Raw genomic sequence first — 17,821 nt, 5'->3', positions numbered from 1 at the left:
TCTGAGCATTAATTTTTTTAAAAAAAATAATAAATATCATGTGTTATATTAGACTCTGTATTAGTTACAAAAATGAAACATTTAAACCATACACTAAAAATTATAATCTGTTAAGATACTACAATCTAATTTTAAACATAATATAGACTAAAATTCTTTGTTGCATAATGCATATTTTAATTATTGACACTTTTTTTTATATTGGAAAGGTATACTGGTAACATATCTGGATTTCTGCTATATGATATAGTCAGAGAAATATATATGCCCAGCAACATTCCATAACCATCAATAAATTTCTTTGAGACCAGCATTATTCTGAGCATTAATTTAAAAAAATAATAAATATCATGTGTAATACTAGGCTCTGTATTAGTGACAGAAATGTAATATATAAACCATACACTAAAAAATAATAATCTGTTAAAATGATACAATCTAATTTTAAAGATAAGATAGACTACAACTCTTTGCTGCATAATGCAGATTTTAATTATTTACACACATATATATATATATATATATATATATTTTTTTTTTTTTTTACATTGGAAAGGTATACTGGTAACATCTCTGGATTTCTGTTATGTGATATAGTCAGATAAATATATATGCCATGCCCGTCAACGCTCCATACTCATCAATAAATTTCTTTGGGTATAATCTTAGAGAAGTGAACACTGTCCCCATAAAATCAAACTACAATATAGTGATATTACATGGTACCATGTACTCAGCACCGTAACAGTAAAGGAAGCATTCATTAGGGAGAAGGGGTTCTTAGGAAGTTACACTAATTCTTTTGGGTATTATTTTGAACATTCAAGAAAGCATTTACTAAATTGCACCCTAGTGATAGCAAAAATTTCTTCCAGTTCTAAAAATTCCATGATTCCATGATTCTGTAATTTAGCCCATAAAAACACTCTCCAAAAAAATCACATCAACCATTCAGGAAATAATACCACAAGGCCTGTCATGTTTGTGCTCCTGCCTTTTGGATGGACCACTGTTTATTTTTAAAACTTTCCTCTTGATGGGCCTAAATAGAAGGGAGAGATATAAAAATATTTTTCTTATATTATCAGTTTTTATTCTTTGCAAGCTTGAAAATCACTGCACTTAACCTGAATCTAGATAGTTTATGTTGGACTAAAATGGTAAGTAAAATAAAATAATGGAAACAAAACTTCTAAAAGGTTTCCAAACATTTTAAACCTTTATTTTCTCTTTCCTGTTTTGAGGCATTTTCACAAACTGTGACTTGAGTTGGATTGTTTCTCTCTGTGGATTCAAAACTGCCATAAAGTGAAATTCATTTATGGATCTCCAATTTCTTATTTTTGAATCTACAGTAAACAATAAAAGAAAAGATATAAAGCTGAACATTGAAGTGTATGGCATCAGCTTCTACTTGTAATTTATTACTTCTGCAAAGCCTAAACATGTAGTCACTTCTCAAAATTCATTGAATTTTTGGAACTAATGGTGAAAACTGTTGAAAGATTGTACTTAGCTTTTGAATTATTCCTGATAATTCATAATCACCCATGGAAAAAAAGTGAATTTCATTTTAAGGAATGGAAAAACTGTATACATCTATGTATTATACATATGTATTTTATAAGTGTATATATGTACATATACACATACATATTATTTACACATATACATCTGGTGTAAATAATATAAGTAGAGTCTTTAGAGTTAGACTATATATGCTCCATAGGAATATTATCTGTATATGTATATATATGAATAAAATACACAAGTATTTTATAAAATATATATCTGTTATATATTATAATATATAGGTACAGTATATTATATACATAATCTTAATATATATTTGCACATAAGCAGATAACACTTCTCAACATGTTGGAAAATAATTTTGCATATAAATATTTTACTTTCAAAAGCATAAAATTACTGGATAATTGATAAAAGTCATAATCCTGGTGTTCCTCTTAATTCTGAAATAGGCTCAGTTCTTTTAAAGTTGAGAAGTTTCTCAAGCATATTCAGGTATAATCAACATAAATCACTCTCAGATTTTATGTTATCTCAGACGAAAGTTGTAACAATTATCAATATTGCCAGAAAAGCCTTAAAGATTACTTTATATTTTGGATTAAACAAGATTTGAATACATTATTAATAAATATATAAATTAAGAGATGTAATAACTAAGATGATAAGAGGTAATATGTCAGTTTGCTGTGATTAGGTGTTTTAAAATTGAATAAAAACATCTCTAAAAATTTCAAGTTCTTGGGAATAATAATTTATAAATTTTAGTAAATGATGTGTAAATCATTTTGTGAATAAATATTCTAACTTTAAATGAAATCTGTAACTATATATCATGAAAATAAATGTACTTGAAAATATTAATACCATCAGGTTAATATTTTTGTGTACTCATTTGATTTTTATTTCAAATTAAAGTACCTATTTGGACCATATTAATTTAAGGTTCTGAACACTGCTTCAAGAAACATGATCCTACTGCCTTTTATGGCACAAAGAACTTAATCTCTAATGCAAAAGAAATAGTTTTCCATGAGTGGGAGGTTTGGATGAAAAGCCCATAATAGCTTATACTGATTCCATGCTTCTTTTATTATTTAAAAACCTGTGTCATTCTTGATGTGTTTCTCCCCCTTGATGTGGCTACCCATGCAGAATATACCCTTTGGTCAGAAAACCTTTATTCACCATGCTTGAAATTCCAGGAAGATAGATTGGGACGTCATTCTTCATCTTCTCGGTTGTCAGTCATAAATTTGGAAAGTTATATTGAGGTTCCTATGAATTATGTATCAAAGCGGTTTTCCTGTTATGTCCAACAGGACTCTGCTGAGGAGAGGCCACAACAGAATGCTGGAAATCAATATAGAACATTTTATGTCAAGCTTACTTTCTGTCATTTGGGAATGTATTCTGGCCAAAGGAGATGACTAGTTAAGGCACAGATAAAGAATCAGTGGAGAGAGACATCCTTAGATGCCTGTGTGCATGGATGGGTTTAGTTTTTGTTTTTGTTTTTTAACTAGTGTACTTCTCCTCTTTAACCTGACCTTTGTAGGTAGCTTGTTAAATTGCAAATATCTGTATTTTAGCAAGGAACTATCCTCAACTCATTAGGACCGACCCGGGTCATTTTCAGAATGTAATAATCTTAATACATATGTTCCTGATTTATTTATAGTTAATTCAGAAAAATATTGCTGTCTCAGAGCAGTTTTGTGTCCAAGAATGCTACAGAAAAATATCAGAGGTCATCTGTCCTCTCTTTCCTTGTGGTTTAGAATTTCCTCAATGTCTCCACTTTCTCTCCTTTCCCCTGATCTAACTTTAGAAGTCACAGACTTCCTTTACTTCACTGGGGAGAGAATGCTATAATCTAATCATTTCATGGTTTCCTGAAAATTTGATTTTTGACTTCTCTGTGGTTTCTTCTCTATTCAACAAAATATACAAATTTTCTTACTATTTTCCTTGTATCACTCAATGCCACTCTTCCTTCTTCACAGATTTCCCAGTATTATACTCTAAGGATAGGGTCAGGTAATATTTTTTTCTTGGCAATGTTTCGAGAAATTCTTTTATTCATCTATGGGTGCCACCAGGCTGAAATATATGTCAGGTTTTCAATGGTCTGATAGAATTTTACTCAGAACTCATATGAAAGAGAAGGGTGGAGGCCGGAGGTGACTAAATACAGACAATCCTAATTTATGATAGTACTAAAGCAAAATGCATTTCATAGAAACTACTTTGAAATTTTGTTCTTTTACCCAGCCAACAATATGCAGTAGAGTACTCTCTCAGGATGTGGCAGTGAGCCTCAGCTCCCAGTCAGCAATGCAACCATGAGGATAAAGAACTAATCCTCAACAGTGATTTGGAGGGTAGATGTGTAGAGTGCATTTTCAAAGTATGATGCTTTCAACTTATGATGGCGTTTTCTGGATGTAATTGCACCAGGTCCAGGAACAACTATACAGTAACAAGGCTACAACTGGTGGTATGGTCAGGGTAGTACACAACATATAAACACAATTTCTTTAGCTCATCCCTTAGTAAATGTTTCCTTTTATTCATGCTGATCCATTCATGTTCCATGCCATCATGCCCATTGAGTCAATTGGTGTTAATTCTTTGCTCATTTTTTTGTAAGCCAATTTGAACCATTTTGCATTTTACATAGTATTTGTTATATTCTACCATTATAACATGCATTTTGTATGCATTATATGCCTTTCAGTCTGCACTGTATCTCCATTTCAGTTTTTGTTTGTTTGTTTAGGGTACCAGTGATTGAACTCAGGGGCACTCAACAACTGAGCCACATCTGTAGCCCTATGTTGTTTTTGTTTCTTTTTTGTTGTTGTTTAATATATATATATATATATATTTTAAAATATATATATATATCGTAGATGGATACAATATCTTTATTTATTTATTTTTATATGGTATTGAGGGTCAAGCCCAGCACCTCACATGTGTGAGCCAAGTGCTCTACCACTGAGCCAAAACCCCAGCCCCTAGCCCTATTTTGTATTTTGTTCAGAGACCGGTCTCACTGCTTAGTGCCTTGCCATTGCTGAGGCTGGCTTTGAACTCATGATCCTCCTGTCTCAGCCTCCTGAGATGCTGAGATTACAGGTGTGTGCCACTGCAGCTGGCTCCATTTCAGTTTAAAACCTCTAAAAAGATAGAACTTTGCTCTAGCCATATTTAAATTTTTTTAATTTACTAAAATTATATATATATATATTTTTGTATACATGTATGTGTGTGTATTACAATGTGTTGTCTCATTGAAATACATTCTTTTTACAACAATCCTGTCCAATAGGGATAAAAATGTGTATATTTTTTTCTTTTCTGCTTCATAAATTTGGGAACTATGGTTAGAGAAAAGCCAAATGACTTAAGAAGGAAAAAGAAAACCTGGCAAATGGTAAAGCTAAATCAAACACCTGAATCATCAGATTCATTATGCAGTTATTAAATAATGTTGATAATAATCAAAATTTATTAAATGCTTAAGTTTAAACATTCATTAGATGTCAAGTTTGCTAAATAACTAAACAAAACAAATATTGAATGGTGCAAAACTTCACATAAGCAAAATATCTTTACTACTCTATTCCACTGTCCCTTTCATTCTACAACACCTAATATAATGTCATTAAGGCAGGAATCCAATAAATATTTATAGTAAGTTCCATTTCCTGAATCTGCATTATTTTAGGTGTCTATGTAGTTTCTCTGAAGAGATAATAAAAGTCATATTGTTCCTGGCCAGATTGAACACACAATCTTTACAATTACAGTCATCTGGTAGTGTACGTGTATGTGTAAAATGTAGGCAGGGATATGTTACTGGGTATCAATGTGTTAGTTCTCATTCTAGGCACAGATAATTTGCCTATCTCCCAGTTTTGTTTTCAGACTTAAAACAACAACAACAACAAAAAAAAAACACCTCACTGTCATCCTTGTTAAGACCTCATTGTTCCCTGTGGCACATTGGGAAAACCACCCTTCCCTGTATCTTCACATGATTTCAGTCCTGTAAACTGCACTCTAATTATCCACTTGCATTTTTTGTTGCTAATTTTTCTTGTCACAAGATTCCAAAATAAGAACATCTTTTTACCTATGACCATGGCCCAACTCCTTCTCCCACTGCTCCCCACCACCTCATAAGTTCTATCACTTTCTGAGAGTCCTGTTTCACCAGTCTTTGTCTACAATGACATTGCTCCTTTCAATATTGAGCAATTTAAATTTTACAGTTATTATTAAAATCTCCTGGGCCCTACTAGTTCATTTCATATAGAGACATATATTTGATTAATAAGAAAAACATTATCTTACAAATTTAAAAAAAAGGACTGAAGATAATAGATGTGTCCAAGTTCACATCTTGAAATATCTTCCCTTTACTGGTTTTATATTTCTGCCTTATCCTCATCCGTTTTCCCTTGGAATTGGTTTCTTTTCCCTAACCACAAGATGTCTTCTTTAGCATTTCAACACCTTCTAGTGTATTAAAAAACTTTAACTATAAAGCTGTATTTTAGTCGTATGTTTATTATTTTATGTATATTGTTTTACTTAATATAAACATAAAGAGGTCATATATTTAGAGAATAAATTTGAATAACATGATTTTGAATATAGGACTGGTAATATCAAACATCAGAAAATATTTTTCTGCTTTATATTATCTATGTATTCTCATACCTTAAATAATTGGAATTAATAATTTAGTTTTTATAAAAATTGAAACAATGTAAAATAATTAACCCCCATTTAATAGGAAATGTCACATATATTCTTTTACTTTTTCATGACATTGATATATTTTTATATTAAGATCTGTGCTTTCTTTAACTCATCAATTATGTTTCAGTGTAATTGTTTTTAACTCTAAAAAACAGGTTTTTGATTTACTCATTTCAATATAATAATTTTAATAGATATTTACTTTTCCCTGACTAAAATGCTTCTCTGATGATCCTTCCACATCTGCAAATTATAAGAAAAAAATAAGGTTCCCTGTTCATAATTGCACTGTTTTATATAATCAGTGCCATATTTGCACCATTTTAAAAGTAATAAAATGTTAGCTGTATTTTTTTAATTTCCAGATTCTATGCTATCACATAGTACTAGTACTCATCTTTCTTCTAATTCTGTATCTTTATTAAAACCCTCCTTTTCAGAAGATACACTAGCTCCTGGAAATGTTTTGAAAATGTTGCCTAGTTATACCCTATTATTTTAAGAACTTAAATTTTACTCCAACTGAAATCTAAAACAGAAATTGTACACTCTCATGAGGTCCCATGTAAAGTTTTGATAAATGTATTCATGTGTAACATTTAAAATAGGCTAAACATATCTTTCTTCTCAATTATTTATCATTTCTTTATAGTGAAAACATTCACAATCTTTTTTTCTAGCTTTTTGAAGTATACTGTGGATCATTATTATCTACAGTCACCCTACTCTACATACCTGAACTTCTCACTTATAACTATAACTTAGTACCCTTTGGTCAACATTTACCTGGTTCCCATTCTCCTTTCTCTCCCCAGCCTTTGGTGACCACTATTATATTGTCAGCTTCTGTGAGGTTGTTTTATGTTCCATATGAGTGAGTGAGATCATGCTACTTACACTCTTTTCCTTTGAATGTATGGAATCTATGTTCCAGAAATATTTACAGGCTTGCTTAAGGTCATTCAATTTTCAGGTATAAGAAATGATCACTTCATATTGTTTGTGAAATTCCCAAAAAGTCTTATAGGGATTTTGTGTTGTCCTTATGCTGCTGCTGCCAGAGTCATCCACTAATTTTCAATGCCTAGGATGTAAAGAAAATCAGTCTGAGGTCTTTCCCAGAACTGACCATTTATCCACACTACAACTTCTGATTTTCCACTACTGTTCTTTAGAGTGATGATGTAAAAGCAAGAACAATGGACTCTGAAATGTGTCTGTGTCACAGTCTCTAGGACCTGTGAATATATTGCATTATATGGCAGTAGGGAATTCATGTTTCAGGTAGAAGTAAGATCACCAATCATTTGACCTTCAAATAGAGAGGTTATCCAGGTGGGTCCATTTCTAAAATAATCACAAAATTACTTAAATGTGTAATCAAGAGGGAGGATAGTCAGTATCAGAATACGATGTCAGAACACACTGCTAACTTTGAGGAAGGACAATCCAAGAAATGTTGGCAGCCTCTGAAAGCTGGAAAGAGCGAGGCTTACCCATAGAGCCTCAAGAAAGGAGCTCAGCTCTGATGACCCTTCAATTTTAGTCTATTGAGACCTATTTTGGACTTATTACCCCTAGAATTGTAAGATAACAAATATGTGTTGTTTTAAAATATTCAGCTTGTTACAATTTGTTAGAGCAATCAGAGAAAACTAATACAGGTTGTAATCCTTGTTATCTATTGAGATTTGAACTTTTCATTTCCAAAAAATGATTCATTGATCAATGATTCATAGAGGTCTTTTTTCTACTAATGCATTTAGTAATTTTCACAAAACCTATTCCTTGCTTGGTGGGTGCACAGTGAATATATTTTCATTACAGAATCATAAACTCTGGTGATTGGTATGCACTCTGGTCCTATGCAGCTCACATAGAGTACAGGGCCTAGGACATCACAGAGGAATTTTGAAATAACAACTAATTATTCTTTGATGAGTTCTCCATGGTGTAATATTGTATGATAACTCTGGTTTCAGTTTCTTTATCTGTGAATTAAATTTAAAAAAACTTGCCTAATATCATAAAATCAAATTATGTCATACTTGTGTCATGACTTGTGTAGAAATTGATATCCAATAAACATTTTCAAACTGGTATTCTGTTACATATAGAGTCACAGAATAGAGAATCCTGTTTATTCTTCCCTGAAGATGTTTGCCATTTTAGAATGAAGACAGTTTGCTATTATAAAATCACTTCTCTCCTGAGTTAGTGACTACCAAATGATAGAAAAGAAGCTAAATTTTAGTTCCACTATACTGTCTCAAAGATTTGCCTTTTTCTCCATCCATATGTTAACAAAAAACAATATAGAGATAAGTAATATCAGCTTTATTTAAATTATTTAGGTAAAAAGAAAATGAATTTGTCATTTTTTTTCCTTTCTTTTGGAAAGACAACGAAATCAACCCTAGGTTAGAGGATGATTAAGGACTACAGTTAAGTACTTTAATATGGTACTACTTCAAGTTCGAACTTTTGGAAGCCAATATTTTGATGTCAGTGATGACTATGATTTAATCAGGAGGAGTTTTCATGTTGCTGTTTACTTCAATAAAGTTCTTTCTGGAATGATTCCCAGTCATGTCAATAGATTAACCAAATTCTGCAATAAGCGGTGTGTAATAAATTACTGAAATTTGGCTCATTACAGCACACATATGTCTTAGCATAATTTTCTTTTGAAAAAACTGGGTTGTGTTTGCAGGCCTCCAGATCACATCTTAGTCTTCTCTCTTCTTTTCCATTCCTATGTTCTCCAGTAATTCAGCAGCATGATGAATCCTCAGAGAAGTTTTTTCCATATTAGCTACTCAACATCCAAACAATATTCATATTCCATCGAGGATATTGGCATTGCTTCTTATAGAGGGTTCATTCACTTTCTTGCTGAACCCAAATCCACATCAGCTCAAAATTTTCATCCAGATCATTTGACAGTCTGGGAATATCCAGTGTTGCTTATTCAGTTGCTAATTATTTTATAATCTTATGTACAATTTTTTTGATTTTTTTTTCATTATTAACTACATTCTGAAGTTTTCAGTAAAGTCCAATTGGCATATCAGATTCATATTTATAAACACTAAAAATTTGCTTTTAATCTTTTCACTTGTATGATTTATTGGTTTTTTCTAACTAGTATGTTGATGAGATTGAACAAAACATTGTATGTGAAGAGGAATGTGTAACCTATAAAACATAATTATTTTATTAGTATTAGCATCATTAAAATATATCTGATATAATTGAATACATATAGAGTTTTTTGTATGAATATAAGGTGCAGTTTTGCAAAGGGAGGGAAAGTAAAAGTCATGATTTCAGGCATAAAATCACAATATATTTAAATATAGTGATTGCACTGTGATACTTATAACCTACATGGGCCCCTTCTTATCTTGTTTGTGCTCTTTATTAGGAGCTTGATAAAGGCATGCATATTTATTTGTTAAGCTTCTGTCTTTACCTTTATCCTATCCTTTTCTTTCGTTTCCTTTTCCAATTAGTCATATGTATCTCTGAGTGAATGCAAGGGTAAAAATCTGAAAAGGAGAATAACATATGAGAAGGTGAGTCAGCTTCTGTCAAAAACAAATACCAAGAAATGTGCTGCTTCTAACCTATTTAGGTAACTTGGGAAAAATATTTCTAAGGCTTGGAAATAAATATGCTGAGGAATTTATCTAGGTACATGAATCCTAAATAAATATAATCTCTTCCTTTGAAATCTAAAGCTTTGATTTATTTCAATAAACACTCATCACTAATGTGGCTGAAGAAAAAAGAATAAAGAAAGCTACACTCCTGAGTATCAACCACCTTTCTGTCTGGTTGAGGAACACATGCCATAGCACAGGGTGGCTATTGCAGCTCTAAGTATATGTCCATCTCAAGATAGGAAGAAAGGTAGTGCCAACTGGATCACTTTTATTCCCAGAAAAATAAAAGTTTTTCTGAGAAAACCTCTGTACATTTCCAGTTTTATCCCACTGATTAGAAATTTATCATATGCCTACCACTACTAGCAAAGGAAGAAAGAACAATAATATTTAGTTGAGTTTGGTGTTCTCCAGGGTAAAAAAAAAATCTGTGTTCAGTTAATAAGGGAGAATGGAGGGATAGATATTGTTAGGTTATAGCTTCCCCTGGATGTCCCAAGAAATTATTTGTTTCCTGCTGAAGACCCATTAAATTATAAATGGTAGATTTAGAGAAAGTGATAACTTATTCTCCAAGAGAGCAGTTTTCAGATACTACTGATGAGATATTGCTCTACCAGTGGATTTGGTAGTAGAGAAGAAAATTAGAAAAAATTGTTAATATTTCCTGTGCAACAAATTTACATAAACTATCAGATAATTGAGTGTAGCTTGCTTTCATTCATACTTAAGTCAGAGTATAAAAAACATAGCCATTGTAGTTATTATCCTGAGGGGGGGGGGAAAGGGTTTTTTTTTCTGAGAATTTTCTTTTCATTCTAAAATCTCTTTTCCACAGTTAGACATAAAAAATTCAGGACTATGTGCCCTAAGTTTAAATCAATACTAACAACTTTTGGCATTTAGTTAATTCTCCTGATTGTATTGAAAGTGTTCCAAGTTGACGTTGCTGTTTTTTAATAAATGAACTTTAAACAAGCAGATTCTGACACTGCATTCAATTCCTTTGACTTCTGACCAGAAACCTTATATTTAAACTTACAATACTTAAAAAAAAATAAATTTTGTCAATGCTTTATTGTGTGGATCAGTGATTCTCAAATGGGGCTGGGTATCAGATCTGATACCTATCTAATTCCTAAAATGATCTCACCTGAGATCCTCCTGGAATAGAGTAGCATAACTTCTAAATCCACAATTTATTCTCATGAGTACCTTTCCTTAGAGCAACATTTATTTTCATAGAAGTAGGAAGAGCAGCCTGTTCTAAGGTGACCATGGACTCTAAAAATCATCTTTATTTGTTGCTTAGCAGAATTCTGTACATTTCAGAGAATTACTGTTTGTACTAATTCTTATATGTAGAGTTTTAGTTAGTAATTATATATCTTTCAAAATTTTATAATGTGATTGATATATAAGAATATAAGATATATGCTTCATAGTTTTCTTACTAATTATGATTCTATAGAGATATCATATTGTAACAGATTTTTAAATTCTGATGAAGATAAAAATAACTTTGGAAGAAGAAAACTTACTACAAATATCAAAGAAAATATCATCATAGCAACAAAGTGGTATAGGGAAACTAGAGAAGGCATGAATGTTTATTGAGCAACTCCAACTGGAATCTTTGAGGGACTCTTGCTTCCCACCCTTTCTGTATTTCCAAAGTGAAAATATTCTAGTTTCCTTTAGGGCATATATGTTCTATTTGATTTACACTTCAGCAAAACTTGGGGTATTTTAGATTCTATTAAATTGCTCGATAAAAATTAATTGACTACAAAACTGCTTAATACTTTCCTTTTGGTGGATATAAATTATAAGTTTATGAATGAAATAAGAAATAATTGTTGCAGCAACTAAATTCAATCCAGAAAGAACCACTTATTTATGGATAAATTATCTGGGAAAATGACATAAAAATCTTTGTATTTTCTGGTTCAGAAAGTACTTATTAGAAGAATATGAGATTCCATAGTTAATCAAGTATTTCAAAATTAGTAAAATTTTGTGGAAGTATGATTTAGAATCCATACAGGAAATATCTTTCAGTAGTGAATCTCTTAAATCAAGAAATGAGTAACTGGTTTTCTGAAGATCAAGCAATGCTGTTTTGCCATAAACTATATAAAGCAGAGTTTAATTTCAAATGATGAAAGCTTAATGTGAGATAATATATTTTAAAAAAGCAAATCTAAGTGAGCCCTCAAATAAACTTACTGTGTAAGTTTCCAAGGTAAGAAATGAAAATTGATCTACATATTTCTTCTCAAAGTGTTCTTAATATAATAACAAGGATAAGTTACATGCAAAAATCACTGGAACACTAAAGATTGTACTCCATAAATGGCCTCAAATCAATAAAGAATCCATTGATTGGAGAACTGACCACCTCTAGTAACATCAATGCAGATTTGAGATCAAAGAGTACCTTGACCTCTGCACTTCTTGAATCAGGAAACTCCAGTAAAGAAATTCCCTGCTTAGTCTGGAGATGTATCTCTGTAGTAGAGAATTTGCTTAGCATGTGCAAGGCACTGGGTTCAATCTCCAGCCCAAAAGAAAAACAAAAACAACAATAAAAGGATCTTTATGCTCTTTTCTGTAATTGTTGGTGCAACTGCCTTTTGATATTCAGAATGCAAGAATATGATGCCAAAATGAGACACCTCAACTTCTTACATTACATTGCTTTTTGTTTCCAGAAAAAAATGATTACCCCTATTTTATTGTTTTGTTTTCCTTACAGCAATCTCACAGATACACACACACACACACACACACACACACACACACACATACACACACACATATATATTCATCTAATGATACAATAAAGTCTACGTCCAAGGTAAGTGGTAAAGGAGTTTTAGTAACACATTTTGATTCCCAACTACTTCAGTTAAGAGGGAGAAACAAAAGTTAATGAAATCCAATCCAGAATCCAACAGTTAACTATTTCAAAGTGCTGATTCTAGGGGCAGAGGCCTATGCCTATAATCCCAATAGCTTAGTAGGCTGAGGTAGGAGGTTCATGAGTTCAAAGCCAGCAACTTAGGGAGGCTCTAAGAAACTTAGCAAGACCCTCTCACATAATAAAAAGTAAAAAAGGGCTGGGGATGTATCACAGTGTTGAGCACCCCTGGGTTCAATCCCTTGTACCAAAACCAAAAAAGTGCTAATAATGTTTTATTACCAAGTAACTTGATATAGTGATCTGAAAGTTCTATTTGTGCTTTTGAGTTCCTTGGTATTGTAATTTCTCTTCAACAATATTTGTCACAAGTAATAAGGAATAAGAAAAGAAACTTTAAAATGATTTTGTTTTCTTTGCTTAAACTCTGTAAAATTTTTATCTTTTGGCAGTCATATACAAAAATGCTAGTATTGACCCTTTACATACATAAAAATTATAGAAATAGGCAAGTTTTACATTTTTGTAAATGCTGAATTAATTACATGTGGATATAAAATTTTATTCCATATTTTTGTACTCAAATTTTCACTGTAAAGTAACACTGAAGTAAAAATACTTTGGTAAAAGAAGTTGAAAATGATTTTTGTAAAACCTAATGTCAATTTTAAAAGTTTAAAAATGTTATTACCTGGTATACAGAAGAATAAAGTATTCAAAACATGGTTTAAAAATATTTACAATGTTCTTTTACAGATTGAACTTCTAAAAGTTTATTCTGTGAAACTAGTTCCCACAAACCAATATGACGCACATCAAACTCCAGGTTTATTTAATAACTATCACACAGGAAACAGACAAATATTTAAGTAAGTATAATTTTTGTTTACCCAGTTCTCTATCATGACAAAAAAAACCCTCTTAAGTGGCAACTAATTTTTATTAGATAAGAGATGTCACTTATATAGTACAATTAATTCCCAAAAGAAGAATCATATAATCATACGACGTCAAAGTTTTATCAATCATATCAAACTAAGATAGTTTTTATATGGTTTCTGTTTAACCCAAAATGCCAGCCATCACGATGACTGTTGAGCTTATAAAAACAAATGAACAAGAGCCATGCTAGGATATAGTATTTAACTGGAGGCTTCTTGTGTTTACTTCATAATCAGCAATTGGACTTGAAAATTCTGGGCTTGGATAAGAAATTCTTGGGCACAGTGACCTCTGTTGTAAACTCTTATTGGGTTAATGGTAAAAATTGGAATAGATCCTTTAGCCATATAAAAGACACATAAGCCACACAGATAAAATATTGCCAAGAAATTCTAAAAGCAAATAAAGTAGATTGTGTGCATATAAGTAGAGTTTCATAAAAACAAGAATTTATTTCTGGGGCCAGTCCAATTAGACTGAATGGTTCTAATATTTACATTCTGCAATTACCACTGAAACCCAATTTTCTATAAATAATACACTTTTATTTGAGGTATTATGCCCTCAAATCTGAAAATAATACAAAATGGCACATGTAGTTGTATAATAAGTTCCTTCTTTAAACTTTTTAAAAACTAGCATTGAGATTTTTTTTAAATCATTTGGATTTAAAGAAACTATAATATTTGATATAATAGCTTTCCATTTTAGTCAATGTTTTATTTTTAAAAAATATTTATTTTTTAGTTTTAGGTAGACAGAATATCTTTATTTTACATTTATGTGGTGCTGAGGATAGAACCCAGTGCCTTGTGCATGCTAGGGGAGCGCTCTACCTCTGAGCCCTGATCCCAGCCCTTAGTCAATGTTTTAAATACAATTGTGGGTCTGTGTCATTTTATATGTTGGTTCTATGTAAGAAGATAGAGGCAAAAGTTGACCAGAGTCATCAAGAAGATGTTAGTGTTGCAAAAAATTTAAAAACCTCCTCAAAGAAACATTGCTTAGGAGTTTAGGGAACAAGAGGTCTGAAAACAGGATGAGGGGAAGCATCAAAAGCAGGACATAAGAATCATAGAGTATTGTATTTTTTCAAGTAAGCTTCCCTGGAATAAAATGGGAATATCAGAGACAGCTCTTCCACATATCAATGTAATTTAAAATTACTAGGAAATGGAGCCAAACACACAAAGATAGATTAATTATAACAAGTCTGTAGATGAAATAGAGAAAAGCTACCACAGGTTTATATTTTAAACTTATTCAAATCAATATCAAATTTAATAATTCCATGTTAGGAGAATATAAAAATTATGACTATGTTAGTCTTTCTAAAATTCATGTATAACCTGGATTTGTTATAAAGAAAAGCCAAAATTATTAAAGACTGGAAAGATCAGCTCTGAAGAACAACAAATTTTAATACCATTTAATGTAAGTTTTCTAGAATTAATAAATATATAATTCTGATTTGGTATAAACAATATTTGATTGGGAGTCATAATATTAATATTTTCTTTGTAGTTCATGCTCACCATTAATTAAATCTCTAGGCTTCAGACTATTTGGAATGTATGTATCTGATTTATAAGAAAGGAAATTGGAATAGATAATTCCAAAAATCCCTTGGAGAAGTTAGAGTGTTGAGTTTCCATAATGTGTTGAGCAGTAAGATGGAAGACACAGGGTGGGAGTGAGGGCAAGAATGTGGGACTAATGAAAGTAGGATTGGATGAAGGTAGGCGTGAGACAATAATTGAAATTAAAATTACAGAATAAAGGGGCAGGGTTGTAATTTCAATCTAAGTGGGAGCTGCCAAGAATTTAGAGGAATAGATAATAACAACAAGAAATGGAAATCAAGATTTAGGAAAAATAAAAGTGAGGAAAAGTTCAAGAGCAGATATTTGAAACGAATTTTTCATGGGTCAGATGAACACTTCTGGTCCACTTCTGGTCTAATAATGTCTGTTGTTTTAACCACCCAAACTGAGAATATTGTATTGTTTTTTTTCACTTAGAAAAGAAACTGGTTTTAATATTTGGATAATATGAAATATAGCAGGCTTAAAAATCTTTTTATTTTCTAGTCATGATTAAATAGCCTCATTGACATTCAGAAATACCTGGATACCCACAGATTTATCTTAGTTTAAATGAAAATAATTATAATTATCATCATATAAGTGATGATATTATGAGCCCTTTTGCTCTGATATGTGTAAAATATTAATACATGCAAAGCTTATCATGAAAGAATAGGGATACAAAGTTACTTTTTTTTAAAGAGAGAGAGAGAGAGAGAAATTTTTAATATTTATTTTTTAGTTTTCAGTGGACACAACATCTTTATTGTATTTTTTAATGTGGTGCTGAGGATTGAACCCAGCAGCCAGCGCATGCCAGGCAAGTGCGCTACCGCTTGAGCCACATCCCCAGCCCACAAAGTTACTTTTAAAAAGAGAAGTACATGATAAAGAAAGCTATGAATGATTTAGAATTATATCAAAGATATTCATATGGAAGCATAACAGCCCACCTTCTCAATGATTTGATCAGACTTGACAAGTTGATCATTTTCCTTTTAGCACTTTTCATGTCACTTAGGAATTATGTTATTTCCTCCTGTATAGCATTAATAATGTTATTTCTTAAACTTCCCATTACAAGCAAAATAATTTCTTTTCTTTGATGACAAAATTCCAGGGGACCTTTCCAAATAGTTTGTTCTATTAATCATCATTGAAAATGTAAAGTAGAGGAAGAAAGGGAGAGAAGAGAGGAGGGAAAGAGGAGTACCCAGTAATGAAATGGAGTAAATTATGTTATTTGCATGTATGAATAAGTCATAATGAATCTCATACTACATATAATTATAAGGGACTAACAAGAAAACACTGAATAAAGAAAAATCTGGAACAAAAATGATCTGGGTTTAAGTAATAAAATATAAATGGCAAGACCAAGAGAAAAAAAAGTGTGTGAGTGTGTGTGTGTGTGTGTGTGTGTGTGTGTGTGTGTGTGTGCGTGCATAACCTCTCCTACAGGGCATACCTACTGAGATTGGCTCAAAGAGGCATACAGTAGTTGCTTTGCCTGAGAAAACAAAAATATATTTACAAAAGGCAATTCCTGCAGCACTTGTATTACACTTATTCTCATATGGTGTAGCATACAGATTTGTACAAAAGAATATTAAATAAACATCCAAGACTATTAATTAAACATGTGCATTTTAACAAATTTTACTAACACTGAAAAAATATAAAATATTATTTTAAGCTAGCATGGTCTTATACTTTTTTATTCAAAGTGTCAGTCAAGTATATTTCACTATTTTCATAAACTAATTATTGCAATTAATTAAAATACAAATAGGAAAGGATAGTTAAATGGTATACTGGGAGATGAGAATGTAATGGTCATTTTTACTTTATCTGTAGATATGAAAATTATTTTCATTCTTTAAAATATGGAATTTGATTTCACACAAATATGTGTCAGAGACATTGTCTTTCTGATCTATTGCTGATGAATGCTAATAGTTTTCTTTAAATGTACTAATACAAATGCACTCTAGAAAATTAGTTAACTTAGAGTACTAACTCTATGAGTGCTGAATCAGACTTTAAAATTAGTTTATTTTAAATTAGTTTACAAGTCCAATCAATCAATATTTTTATTAAAACGTTACTAGGCTAAATTATTTAGTAAATATATATCACAGTACAATGTCCAAACCTGTATAATGTACAGCACCAAGACTGAACCCTTATGTAAACTATGGAATTTGGGCAATAGGCTGTCTCATTGTAGAATTGCCAGCTGTGACAAATGGTCCACTCTGCTGATATATATTGATAACTGAAGAGACTGTGTTAGTGAGAGCACAAAAGATATATAGGAACTTCATGTATCTTCCTTTTAATTCCACTGTGAACTCAAAACTCTTATAAAATATTAAATCCTCAAACGGAAA

Source organism: Ictidomys tridecemlineatus, chromosome 2, assembly GCF_052094955.1.
Source record: "Ictidomys tridecemlineatus isolate mIctTri1 chromosome 2, mIctTri1.hap1, whole genome shotgun sequence".
NCBI lineage: Eukaryota > Metazoa > Chordata > Mammalia > Rodentia > Sciuridae > Ictidomys > Ictidomys tridecemlineatus.
The sequence above is the reverse complement of the archived record's forward strand: the minus strand, read 5'-3'. Positions refer to the sequence as shown.